This window comes from Salvelinus fontinalis, chromosome 11 (assembly GCF_029448725.1).
Source record: "Salvelinus fontinalis isolate EN_2023a chromosome 11, ASM2944872v1, whole genome shotgun sequence".
Taxonomy (NCBI): domain Eukaryota; kingdom Metazoa; phylum Chordata; class Actinopteri; order Salmoniformes; family Salmonidae; genus Salvelinus; species Salvelinus fontinalis.
In genome coordinates this window covers 12,747,848-12,760,637 of record NC_074675.1, presented here as the reverse complement: position 1 = coordinate 12,760,637, position 12,790 = coordinate 12,747,848, and positions in this window count along the sequence as shown.

The following is a 12,790-nucleotide window of genomic DNA, read 5'->3' as shown; positions in this document are numbered from 1 at the left end:
CTACGCTTTGAACCCTGAGCTACAGAGCTGTCTGTCCTCAGAAGACCCCTCTCAGAGCAAGGGCGAGTAATCAGACCAAAAGGACACTGACATCGCGAGAACAACCAGAGAGTTGTGCCGGAGAAGTGCGTCATTGAGAAGCCTAAACGACCCACGTGGAGCTTCCCATCTGAGACCTCCCACACGTAATTACATCATTATATTCTGACCCATAAGAGCGGCAGTTCGGGGCAAGGCTAGGGTTAGAATAAGCATAGCTGACAAATGCACCCAAATGTATATTTCTCTCGTGTACTTTCTCTTTTTCTCTCTTTAAATCCCCATTTTGGGTGATACGTGCCATAGTGTGTTGCCCGTTATACTAAGTTCTAATCAATAGCCTAGACTGTGTTTTGTGTATGTGTATCTTTTATCATCATTTTAGCTTTCTAGTAAATAAATACTCAACTAAGATTGGTGTGGTACGAACTCATTGGTGGGACCCGGGTCCGTGCAGATTCCCGGATTATGCGACGTTCAGAATGAGATTGTAGAGGAAACTGGTTAATTAGCGACTGTTGTAAAGTCGATTTTCTGATATTCTTTTAGTTAATTTGGGAAATAGAAACTCAATAAAACAAATTTTCCCATGGTGCCCCAGGTTAATGAGTTAATAATTGCTTGATTCATTTAATCACGCAATTAGAAACCTTTAACCATTCGATGAGCAACAGTGGTCACATTAACTAATACAACGTCACGACACATTCAATGTTACGGGCAGCAACAATGTCATACTTGTATGGACGAGACAGTATCAGATAGATGGTCTACAAGAAAAGAGACAGAGGGGCGCTGTTTCGCTCCCTCGGATGCTTTCTCCTGTGAGATACATTCTCAGCCTCTTGCGAATTGAAGGACAATTATGAGACACAGAGACGAAAGAGAAATTATTTTATGTTTTAAAATGACATTTTTTGTACATTTTTGGGGGAAGCCTGGCTTCCCTTGGCACCCATGAATACACGCCACTGTCACAGAATAAAAGCTTCCACTTAAAGAACAAAGTACAGATGTAGATCTTAATTTGATCACTCTTCTGTTTCTGAGAATTTTCCTACACCGCAAGAAACGCAGATGAGCTATGTGATTTACAATAATTCACTGAAAACGCGCACTAACATCTGGTTATATTAACAGTATTGGACTTTTCATGTAGCCTACTTTTGTCCGGCTAATAGCCAAAGCAACGATCAAGCAACATTATGGACTAAACGTTTTGCTGCAGGATTATTTTGCCAAGACACTATTGGTCAAATGAAGATCCTACATCAATAGCTCAAACTGTGCACAGCTGTCCCTGAGCCCTACAATAGGCTACCATTCAACTGAACTCTTTACAATGGAGTTTTTTTATCACTATTTTTCTCTTGACAAATTGAAATGATCTTGAGAAGGTCTGTTGTTCTGTTTGCTTGCCATTAGTTTGACCTTGGTGAATCCTCCTTGAGATAGTTTTATTTCTAATTCCCTTTTGGGAGACCTCCATATGTCTAAGGGATGTATTACTCTTAGCCCAGGCCTGGAATATGGTCAGAAATCGCTCCAGGAAAATTATAATAAAATTATAATAATATATATAATATTATTATTATTCATGCTGTGTCATGTTCCTCAATGGGCTCTTTCTAGGAATGTATGCATGCATTAGACACTTGGCAGCATTCTTTATCTCAACACATTAAGTTGCTCATAAAAAAAAACACATTTTCATTTAACGCTAATTGAGGAAGTAAAACTGTAATTACAAAATATATATATTTTTTAAATAATGCCTTGACAACGTGTATCCCTAGTTCCCAGCTGCTAAGATTTCATCAATTCTCCGAAATATATTACAAAACCCACTTAGTCATAACTCATAGTATTTGAGGAAAATAGTTTTTTTTTAAAGCCTTAACGGTGAATTAGACAAGGTTTGTACTGTACTAAAATCTCCCTCTCTCTTTCCCATTGGCATTTTCCATTTTGGTACGTTAGTGTCTCAGTCTGCTGATGGTGGTGGGTTCAGCGCGGCGTGAAGTGTTGTTTTTGTTAGTCTAATTGATTTCAGGTGCTCAGAGAGAGGAAACGACGGAGGGGGAATGCTAAAATAGGAGCCAATAAACCAGGAGAGAAATGGGCCCACTGCTAAGTAGGCTTCATGCTTGATACTTCAAACCCAGTGCACCTCAATATAGCCCAGTCATTTAACATTGGCTCTTTCCACTCTGTCCATTATAATCTCTGTCAGCACATGACAAGCCATGCTATCCCCTTGAGGTGTCTCCTGTTCTGTACCTTACTGATGATACTCTGGTTACACACAGACACTTATATAAGAGCAAGACGGAGAGCTCTGGGTGCATGGTGTGATCAGCCTGTCCCCTAGAGCGACTGCACGCACACACACCACCACCACCACACACGCAGGTCTGTCTTTGCCAGGCATGGTGAGCAATCATCCCATGCCCTCAGTGGAGAGGGGCAAGGTGCAGTTGCCAAGTCAACAGCTGGATAGCCACCCTGAGTGGGATTCTCTGTGGAGGGGGAGTGGCATGACGAGGGGAGGGGCTGAAGGCAAAGGGGGCAGAGAAGGAAAGCCAGGAGCTTTTTCTTGCCCACACCCACCCACCCAGCTGGGGCCAATGGCAGCCAACATGGGAGAAGATCTCCTCAGAGTATGTTTCACAGGGACAATGAAAGATGGTTTAGGATTTTCATTGTGCTGTATGAGTTTTTATTTCATTTGTTTAGAAGACCGTTGGTATGTTATTTGTTCTGTAGCTATTCTTACGATAGTGGGAATCTCTTATTGAGGGAGGGGTTTTCCCTGCACCCCAAAGCCTACATGATGAATACCTGTTATACTGTTAGTATATCAGTGGTGCAGTGTGGATGTCCGATATCCTATATGACTGAAGCTACTTTAGCTTAGAGCGGCAACATAAACCCCCTCTGGTAATGTTATTGATCCTTCACTATGGTATGAAGCTGGGTGTTCAGATCCTTCACTATGGTATGAAGCTGGGTGTTCAGATCCTTCACTATGGTATGAAGCTGGGTGTTCAGATCCTTCACTATGGTATGAAGCTGGGTGTTCAGATCCTTCACTATGGTATAAAGCTGGGAGTTCAGATCCTTCACTATGGTATGAAGCTGGGTGTTCAGATCCTTCACTATGGTATAAAGCTGGGAGTTCAGATCCTTCTCTATGGTATAAAGCTGGGAGTTCAGATCCTTCACTATGGTATGAAGCTGGGTGTTCAGATCCTTCACTATGGTATAAAGCTGGGAGTTCAGATGCTTCACTATGGTATGAAGCTGGGTGTTCAGATGCTTCACTATGGTATGAAGCTGGGTGTTCAGATCCTTCACTATGGTATGAAGCTGGGTGTTCAGATCCTTCACTATGGTATAAAGCTGGATGTTCAGATCCTGTACGGGAATTGCAGCGATGAGACAAGACTACCAACTGGATACCACGAAATTGGGGAGAACCCCCCCCCCCCCCCCCCAAAAAAACAAAAAAACAATGTCACACCAGACAGCATCAGACATGACATACACATACAGACAGAGGGGCGCTGTTTCACTCACTCGGATGCTTTCTCCGGTGAGATACATTCAGTCTCTTTCGAAATGAAGGACATTTATGAAACACAGAGAGACGAAAGATGTATATATTTTTTTGTCAATTAATAGGGGAAGCTTGGCTTCCCTTGGCATTCATGAATACACACCACTCTGTCTGTGGCTATTCACTGTAATTCACTACATGGTATTGATCCTTCACTATGGTATAAAGCTGGGGGTTCAGGTCTCTCTAATGCCGTAATAAAATGCCTTGTCACTGGAGAGTCTGTGGGGATTCACTGCTGTTTAGAACACATCCAGACTGGAATGCCCAAGATTATAAAGAGGCAATATCTTTGCACTGAAAGTCATTTAGTCAAATCTGACAAAGAAGGCCTTTCTCCTCAAAACTGAAGGACACCTACTTGAGATTTCTCTCTGTGAAGAACATCCTTATAATGTTTGCCACAGAGGTGATTGTCAGTTGTAATTTGGGCGTCTTCAATACTCTTTACCCTGTATTTCCCATCAAGACCCTCTTTTGGGGCATTTGACAGGAAATTTGTGGTCCAGTCTCCCTGATATTTTGGGGCAGGTCTGCTGTGGAGAACGGATCGTTTTGAGGAGTTTCTGAGAGTCAGATCTTCCACACACCTGGAAACACAGTAGAATATTTAATCTGCCGTCTTTATTGAAGTGTATCTGAGCAGACGGATACATGCGTGCTCTTATTCTCTTCATTTGTACTGCAGCTGACCCAGCAGGATGCCCGTGATGGCTGGCAATCGCTGCTAGTCTCCCCCCTCCCTCGCCTCTCTTCAACCCCTTCAGAGCCCTCATCCGACTGGGCTATCTTCCAGCGCTGGAGAAGTGAATCGCCGGCCGTGGCTGAAGCTGTCTGCCTCTCTCCTGCTGAGGCCCGGGATCTTCACAGGTAAATCAAATAAAATCAAATTTTATTGGTCGCATACACATGGATAGCAGATGTTAATGCAAGTGTAGTGAAATGCTTGTGCTTCTAGTTTCGACCGTGCAGTAATATCTAACAAGTAATCTAACAATTTCACAACAACTACCTAAAAGACACAAGTGTAAAGGAATGAATAAGAATATGTACATATAAATATATGGATGAGCGATGGCCGTGCGGCATAGGCAAGATCAGGTAGATGGCATAGAGTACAGTATATTCATATGAGATTAGTAATGTAGGGTATGTAAACATTATATAAAGTAGCATTGTTTAAAGTGACTAGTGATACATTTATTACATCCAATTTTTTATTATTAAAGTAGATAGAGATTGAGTCAGTATGTTGGCAGCAGCCACTCAATGTTAGTGATGGCTGTTTAACAGTCTGATGGCCTTGAGATAGAAGCTGTTTTTCAGTCTCACGATCCCAGCTGTGATGCACATGTACTGACCTCGCCTTCTGGATGATAGCAGGGTGAACAGGCAGTGGCTCGGGTGGTTGTTGTCCTTGATGATCTTTTTGGCCTTCCTGTGACATCGGGTGCTGTAGGTGTCCTGGAGAGCAGGTAGTTTGCCCCCGGTGATGCGTTGTGCAGACCGCACCACCCTCTGGGGAGGTTGGTGGGCGGAGCAGTTGCCATACCAGGCGGTGATACAGCCCGACAGGATGCTCTCGATTGGTCACCTGTAAAAGTTTGAGTGTTTTCGGTGACAAGCCAAATTTCTTCAGCCTCTGCTGCGCCTCTTCACAGTCCAAACCACTGCTGAGAAGAAGAGTATTTTTCCTGCCCTTAATGGGCCTGTGGAGTGCAGGGCCTGTTATTTCAGACCTGGATCAAACCCAAAGAACTCCAGCTGATGCCACACTACACTCTGCCCAGAATCCACAATGACCCGGCGGGGCGGTCCCCGATCCTATCCTCTCTCTACAGTACCTTTCTCTAAGAAACCAACCGCCTCTAGGGAATCCATCCTGTGAATTGGCATTTTATAAGCGCCTTCTCATCTCATTCTACTCGTTTGTCTTTTCTCCATCCAGACTCCTCTTGAGCAACATTGATACCCACGAGCTGTAGTTGTATAGCATCAACCCTCACATTGGATGGACATGGTGACGGTCCTGAGAGGGACAGATAGACGATGAGTTGAGGAGAGTTAAACAGACAGATTCCAGAAGCCTTGACCCATTTTACTATGTCCCTGACACACTGGGGTTCAGCAAGGATGTGTGCTCTGCCTCTTCCACTTTGTGTGTGTGTGTGTGTGTGTGTGTGTGTGTGTGTGTGTGTGTGTGTGTGTGTGTGTGTGTGTGTGTGTGTGTGTGTGTGTGTGTGTGTGTGTGTGTGAGAGAGAGAGAGAGAGAGAGAGAGAGAGAGAGAGAGAGAGAGAGAGAGAGAGAGAGAGAGAGAGAGGAGAGAGAGAGAGAGAGAGAGAGAGAGAGAGAGAGAGAGAGAGAGAGAGAGAGAGAGAGAGAGAGAGAGAGAGAGAGAGAGAGAGAGAGAGAGAGAGAGAGAGAGATTATGGCAGCTTCCCAGCTGAACTCTTTGTGGAGGGCTACAGGTAGAGTAGGTTGACCCAGCTGTCTCGGGGTGGCTAGAACGCTATCCCAGATATAGGCTTGCCTTGAACAGTACAGTTAGTCTGGGTGATGAATGAGGAAGAGAGGAGGGGTGTGACAGGGCCCTGATGCGTGATTGATCATGGCACTTTATTACTTAAAGCGGCGTATTTAGCCCATCTCAATGTGGTCCATGTCAGTGTAAATGTTGCAAGCCCAGGAATTTGTGTCTTGGAGATTTAGAGTGTGCTTTGCAGTGGTGCTTTGTGTTTATTGTGATGTAGCGCAATGTGATGTATGTAAAAGACTGTAAAAGACTGAACTTAAAATCATAATCTCAAAACCCAATGTACATCAGCTATCTATTGATATTGATGAATATGCCTTTCAATCATAGTGCTATCTGCGATCTTCATTCTGCATAACCTGTGTCTCTGTACTAAACAGAGCTAGTTTCACAGCGTCCTTGTTGGCCTCTGGTTTCTTGCACACATCCCTTTCTACATGTCCATTTATCAGCCCCACCACAGTGTTATGCCGGCGTTCTCTTCTTCCCTGTCAAACAACTGACTGATACGGCTGAGCAGTTGCTAGGAAACGCCTTCTCCCTGCCCAGTCAATCTTTAGGGAGCCTATATGGAAGGAGGTGAGGTGTGTGTGTTTCACTTTAGTTGTTGAATGGCATGTGGCCCTATATATACATTTCAGGAAGTACAACGGCAGGACTAGTGAGTATACTGCTGTTCAATGGAGCGGTACTATAGCTGCCATTTCTCTAGAGATGTTCCTAATGTTGCTTACAATTTCTCAACGTCAAAGAAATCGTGTCAATTTGACAGTTATTCCACTTACAGAAGAAGTGTCTGGAACAAGGAATTCTCCTTCACTTCTGATTCAGCGTTGGTGTGTGGTTGATTGTCTAATCTGATGTGAGGGCGTTGGCCCATTATTTCTGAAGTTGCTGCCTGGTGTTCTCTGCCACGTTGTGCACACCGTCCTCTCTCCCACGCCCACCTTCCACTCCCCCCCTGTGAGTTGCCCCGTCAGGTTGGGCCCTGTTCCTCCGACAGTTCCTCTGCGACACACAGCGTGTGAGCGCGCACGTGCCTGTTAATCTGAAATGCTAGAGGGATGCAGGAAAGCTACGCGTTTCATTCCCAGAGAAAAGTGAGTGCGTCAGTAAAGTTATTTCTCCAAACCTGACTAGGATTGGTCATTGCATAGATGGTACCTTTTTACTAGGCTGACTAATAAGATTGGATTGTGATGACTAGTTCTGTTAGTTTTGATAACTGAATATAGACAGTACTCTTCTTGCAGATGGACTGTGGGAGGATAATGAGTGCTTATTCCCCAGCATATGGGATCTTCCTGGAAGGGTCCTCTGAATCACTCAGACCTATCATAGTGACCTTCACATCTGTTTCCTCCCGCCCCACGTCTCAACACAGTGTGTTTTAGGCACCTTTAGTTCTCTTGATAACACCATGTAAATGAATGTACATCTGGGAAGTTAATTCTTCACAAGAATTTCAGCTAAAAACCACAGGATCCAAACTATCATTGGGAGCATTGACAACCCCTGTATCTTGCTCTTATACCAGTGCACTCAGCAGAAATACCCTCACTGTATGACGGACCGCTTAACCCAAGCTGTAATCATGTCTCTGTAAAACACGTGGTATTGAACTACTGTATGGCTCCTCTATCACTTATACAAGGTTGCAACAAGCCCAGATGCATTTGTTCTGTTATAGATTCTGTAAGGGTGCAGGGTCATTCTTCATACCCATCCTCCCCGATCCAACCCGCATATCTTAATTCCATCGACTCACGCTGGTCACGGGGGTGGTATCAGAGAGAGAGATGAGAGAAGTGTGTGTATAGTCTTGTAAACTAGACCCTAGGCAACAGCATTGGATACATTGTGGGAGGCAACCGTGTGTGTGTGTGTGTGTGTGTGTGTGTGTGTGTGTGTGTGTGTGTGTGTGTGTGTGTGTGTGTGTGTGTGTGTGTGTGTGTGTGTGTGTGTGTGTGTGTGTGTGTGTGTGTGTGTGTGTGTGTGTGTGTGTGTGTGTGTGTGTGTGTGTGTGTGTTGGAATCGTATCAACGCACAATGGCCAGACGAATTTGGTTAGACATTTAATATACATAGACCTATATGATGTGAAGTTAATGAATCTCCAGTTGTCCACAGATGCAGAATCATAATATGAAGAGTGAGTGTGTGTGAGTGAAAGGTTATGTAGTTATCATATCTGAAGCTGATTCTCATCTCTGTGAAGTTCAATGATTATGTGAAACATTTCAGTAGCACTGTTTAAGACCATGCCTTTTCATTTCACAGACATTATGAAATTCAAAAAAAATCTGCTGTTTGCAAATCGGTGAAGGTAATACTTTCAGATCTGTCTTGTAGGTTTAAGCCTGACTAACTAGTGTGAAATTCTGGATTTTGTGGATGCCATCTTGTGTTGAAGTCTCTCTTGAAGGTCAATCAGGTAGTCAAGGATGTAGAAATGTATGTAATTTCCATCTGAAGCAGAGTGGATGCTTGTGTGGGAGTCTGAGTGGGAGTATAGATGTCTCAATGATAAAAGTGTGTGCGTGCATGCCTCTTGAGTCAGCCTACATCCTCTCCGCTATTCTCTATTCAATTATAGGATTTTCAATCAGATACAGGTTGTTTTACCATGACAGCAGAAGTGTGTGTTCAGCTGTAATGCCTCTAGGTTTTAATAGACATGTGAAAATTGGTTTTTCATACTTACCCAGCACTGGAGTTTAATTTAAAAAGAAATATTGTTGAGGTCCTCTGAAATTCTGTAAAATGACATCTGATCTTAGCAAATGAAGCCCTCCAGTGAGAGTTCATTGTTAATTCCAGTTTTATGTGTTTTCCATTCCTCTTCATTTCGGCTGCCCTTCGGCCTGAACGGAGTAAACCTCACTTCCTCATTTCTGACCCGACGCGCCGTTTTCCTTTTCCGTTTACAGTTTCAACTAGAGCTTTTGTAGCACAAAATACCTCCATTTACAGATCAGAAGTGGATTCTGTGAACCTGTTGCTCAGAGAGACATAGTTGATAAAGTAGCCTATTGTCTTTATATGTGCCTGAAAATCACTTTATACACAGAATTTCCAATAAGCAATTTGTGTCTATTTCACAATTATCTATGATCCTGGGGCGATACAATGGATGAGTATATCAGGGGGCAGTGTTAGGTGAGCAAAAATACTGTATTCTATACTATCTACTGTATCTTAGTCTATGCTGCTCTGAAATTGCACATCCATATATTTATATGGTCTTCATTCCATTCCTTTACTTAGATTTGTGTGTATTAGGTAGTTGTTGTGAAATTGTTAGATATTACTTGTTAGATATTGCTGTGCTGTCGGAACTAGAAGCACAAGCGTTTCACTACAGCCGCAATAACATCTGCTAAACACGTGTATGTGACCGATTCAATTTGATTTGATTTGAAAAACCTTCAACGATGAAGAGGACAAATGAGTCTATATATCTTTGATTAATAAGATTCATCTCCGCAATATTGTATACAAACACTAAAGCGACAAAACTACCTAAAGGGACCTAGCTATATGTACAGACATGTCTCTATGATGAATTGATATGTGTGTGTGTGTGTCTGTGTGTTGATCCTTGAGTGAGTAGACTGACAGGCGTTGGGGGGTGAATAGCTCCACTGTGACAGCTTTATAGAGGGAGAACCAACCTATCATTATGTCTCGTCCTCTTCTGAAAAAGCCACCACAGCAGTCTCTGACACTAACGCAGCCCCCTGTCTCAGAGTCATCACAGAGCTCATGTGGCCAGCAGGTCCTGGATCAATACCGCAGCTGTGTGACTCCTTCTCCATCCGTGTTTGACGGACGCTTCCTATCTCCACCTGTCCACCTCTGTAATGTGGAGGGATGCACACAGGGTGGCTAATGAGTATCATAATCAATATTTAGTGTGTGAGACAGGGGGTTATGGCAGAGGTACAGTCAGTGCATCACCCTCTTGTTCTCCAAGTGTAGGCTATTCATGTTGGGCCCGATTCAGACTTGAGATACATGTAAATGTACTTATTTATTGATTTATTTTCACCTTTATTTAACCAGGTAGGCTAGTTGAGAACAAGTTCTCATTTACAACTGCGACCTGGCCAAGATAAAGTAAAGCAGTGCGACAAAAACAACAACACAGAGTTACACATGGGATAAACAAACGTACAGTCAATAACACAATAGAAGAATCTGTATACAGTGTGTGCAAATGGAGTAAGGAGGTAAGGCAATAAATAGGCCAATGGTGGCGAAGTAATTACAATTTAGCAATTTACACTGGAGTGATATATGTGCAGATGAGGATGTGCAAGTAGAAATACTGGTGTGTAAAAGAGCAGAAAAACAAATATGGGGATGAGGTAGGTAGTTGGTAGGATGGGCTATTTACAGATGGGCTGTGTACAGCTGCAGCGATCGGTAAGCTGCTCTGACAGTTAGTGAGGGAGATATAACATGGATTTAAGTAAATAAAACAAGGACTTAATGGACTTAAATCAATTTTTTTTACTTAATCTATGTTAAATCTACTTATCTCAAGTCTGAATTGGACCCAAAGTGAATACGTAGAATGACCTCTAAAATGGTACAGATATCCCCGGAATAGCGGACACTATTCAGTCTCTCCTCTTTTTCTTCCTAGTCACAAAGAAAGGGTTTTGTGTATATTTGGTAGTGGAAGTAGGGAGCCAAGATATCAGTATGTTGGGCTGGTGTCCCCATTGATATTCCTTCAGTCTGTTATACATTCAACACGGCTCTTTACTGGCTCTCCTCAAGGTTTCCTTGAAAGACCAGATTAAGCTTTAAGCCTCCGATCATTGTTGTTAATACACATTGACAGTTATTCTACGCAGGGCCGTGTGCGCTGAATGCCAAAACACAGAGGGAACTGAACCCTCTGTGTTTTGGGGATGTGAAAGAAGGATCTCTTATTGTGTCGGACATGCAGTAGTGTTTATTCTCCGATATAACCCCCCCCCCCCCTTCACCCCATCTGTTTAAAAGAGCACACCACATTGCTGTGATGGGATTATCAAATTCAGAAATGATGACATCACAGACATTTTAATCGTTCCTTCTTCGGTTATAATTTGGAGACGTGCTGACCCTCTAGCCCTCCAGGATGTCTCGTATTACAGCTTGACCTCAGATGAACTACAGTCATTTCAGAACTCATAATCTCCTAATCCCCCTATTATAGCCTAGCCACCGACGGTTGTCTTCTAACGTTTGACACTTGATGCGCTTGACACGGAGGTTATCGGGCAATTGGCTCAATTGCTCATTCTCCCACCGCTATGTTAAATGGATGAGACTGGGGCTTTAGTCCTGATAGCCAGTGTAGTATAATAGTGATAGCATAAGTCATTCAGTCTAACAACGGAGGGGGGCCTGGAAGAGACAGGCTTTCGTCTCCCACTCTCACCACCTATATTGATTCTTCCAGGCCTCCCTGTGAGGATGCTTCACGCAGGCCAGGCAGGCTCTTACCTCTGAATGATTCATGGAGCAGCAAAGCGTGGAGAAGAAATGGAAATGACAAACTCTTTTTCCAAATAAAAGAGGAAACGTCTTAAAAAAACTGTCAGGGTGAGATTAGCTAGCGGGGCCAGGCAGTAGGGGAGCTCTCGGCTCTATACTACTGTTGTTGGTACACTTTTAGAAGAAAGGGTTCCAAAAGGGTTCTTCAGATCTCCCCATAGGAGAACCCTTTTGGGTTCTTAATGGAACCCAAAAGGGTTCTACCTGCAACCAAAATGGGTTCTTCAAAGGGTTATCGTATGGGGACAGCCGAAGAACCCTCTAGACAGCATCTTTATTTTTGTAGCCACTGCTGACTGCGGCTACAGTGGTTTCCTCAGTGTTCTCTTGATGTTGACGTATGGGTGCTGTTGTTGGTGGATAGCATGGGAGACACAAAGCAGGATCTGATTGTTAAGCTTGTCGGTTGTGGTTGACTGCTTTGACGTGTTCATTATGCCAGGTTGCCAGGTCAAATAAATGAACTCTCTTCACTCGACACTCCATTGGAGGAATGAAGACTTGAGATATAATTCCATCAGGTTTACTGTACTGTAGACCTACCAATTGCCTCAACAGGCTCTGTAGTGTTAGTGTACCATTATGTGAACTGCTGAGCTGAAGTATTGTACACTACAGCCTCTCCTCTTGAGTTATCATTGACATTTAGTTTGGCTACTGGAGCTGACCTTTGCCCTCACAAACTGTTATTCTACAACTGATAGGGAAAGAGTCAATCTCTCTTAGTCCCTAAGGCTTGGTATTTTCATAAAGATAGCCCTTAGGCAAGGCTGGCTGCAAAACCTGGACTGCAGCCAAATGCCCTGGCTTTTGTGTTTGGTCTGGTTCAGTCAGGAGAATGGGAAATACAGGTGTCCATAAATAGAGCAGAGCAACACATTGTGATTGTTGTATATATCACTGACCAGCTCTCCCTTTCCCCTCCACACTGTTCTACTGTTTCCCTTTGGGCCGTGTAGCATTGTAACATCCCTGTTCATGTTCATCTTAAGTAAGTGACGGCATCCCACCGGGCACAGGTGTCAATTCAACGTCTATTCCATGT